Source organism: Chiloscyllium plagiosum, unplaced genomic scaffold (assembly GCF_037043375.1).
Source record: "Chiloscyllium plagiosum isolate Xiang-an unplaced genomic scaffold, Cpla_swu_hap1 HiC_scaffold_52, whole genome shotgun sequence".
Lineage (NCBI taxonomy): Eukaryota > Metazoa > Chordata > Chondrichthyes > Orectolobiformes > Hemiscylliidae > Chiloscyllium > Chiloscyllium plagiosum.
The window spans coordinates 1379682-1381433 of NW_028270190.1; positions in this window are offsets into that span (position 1 = coordinate 1379682).

Consider the following 1752-nt stretch of genomic DNA (forward strand, 5'->3'; position numbering starts at 1 on the left):
ATCGAGGTTTATAAGATTGTTACTGGCGTGGACAGAGTGGACAATATGAGGCTTTTTCCCAGGGTTGAAGGGGTACAGGGGCCACAGATTCAAGGTGCGATTGACGGAGGAAGGGAGAAGTTTAAAAGAGCTCTGAGTGACAGGTTTTTCACAGAAAGGCTGCTGAGTGCCTGCAATGTGCTGCCAGAGGAAGTGGTGGAAACAGACACGACAGCAGCTTTCAAGCAATACCTGGACGAATACATGAATAGGAAGGGAAGAGAGGAACATGAATCCTGTAAGTGAAGACAGTTGTAGAAAGTAAGTACAAAATGACTTGTCACAGGCTTGGAGGGCCGAAGGGCCTGTCGCTGTGCTGCGTTGTTCTTAGTTCTCTTCTTCTCTGTGTTCTCCGATCTAAGACCTGAGCCAGCCGCAGCTCCATGAGAGCTATTTGAGATTGTGAAACATCAGTAATTTTAGTTTCTGGCATTACAGCAAATAATCAAGACTTGACCAGCATTGCAGAGTAGAAAGGAATCATGATTTCGCTACTGCTACATTGCTCAATATGGGATCTTGCTGTGCATCAATTGTCATCATGCCATCTTTGCACGCAGTGAGATTTCTCATCAGCCAACTCCTCGTTTTGGAAAGGTTTCAAAAACGTCTGGCCTGAAAATCAACTTCCGGCTGACATGTTTAATGTTTGATGTTGGTGAGAGAGACAATCCCTGGGATCTTGCTGTGCCATCTCTAAAAAAGAAATCCCTGTCTTTTAATTGATCCCATTTCTTTTATCCCAGGGAATTATTATTCGCTTGGGAAATCCAAAGAGAGAGAGAGAGAGTTTGGGCAAGGTGAAATTTGAAAAGAGCATCCTCCAAGAGGAGAACACAATCCTGAGGCCTATTCCACAGGCCGCACTCCGTGGGGCCCCACTTCAGTTGTGTCCCTTTATTTTCCCAAAGACTGGTTTCATCTGTTGGACCCCAGTTTTTTTAACAGTCCTCTGGTTAACCGGGTCCTGTCAGATTATGGGCCTTTCATTTTAAAACAGGTTTGAAGCCTGGGGTTAAAGTAACCAAGGTCTTCAGATTTGACACAACGCTTTTAATCCCCACGTCCCCACCCACAGCGAGTGTCTGACTGACAGAACTTCCCAAAGAGGAAAGTAAAATCCTAAATGTCAAACTGTCTCTTAAAGACTTGTTATAATGTCAGAGTAATAATGTGTGAATCTTCACATTGAGAGTGAGAGAGAGACTTGTAAATGGGAGAGAGGCAGGAGAAAGACAGACAGGGTGGGTGTGATGGAGAGACATTTGAGATTGTGAAGTAGCAGTTTTGTCAGTGCCTGTAGTTGAAACAAATAATGAACATTCAAGCAGCCCCCATCAGAAATATCGAGCTGATCTTGCTGCTGACAGGTTTCTGCCTGTGAGATCTTGCTGTGCTCTGACAGCCTGCGGCAATGCCATCGAAGCAACGAGCGTTTCAATAAACCAATAGCTTTAATGCTGCCCGGTGGGTCTGTAATTGAAATCTCTGAACTTTTTTCCCAATTTGATCGTGCTTGGGTTTGCTGAGGAATGTTTTGTGTGAAGGAATAACCTCTTGCTGTGAAATTTGTTTGAAAACCAAGCCGCCTTCCAGTTCCAATAACCTTTTTCTCTCCCTCTCACTCCACCCAACCCTTGCAGGAATTGCTATTTTGAAACTATGACAGGACTAGAAATCATTCCCTTGGATAGAAGCTTCCTCCAGAGGGGA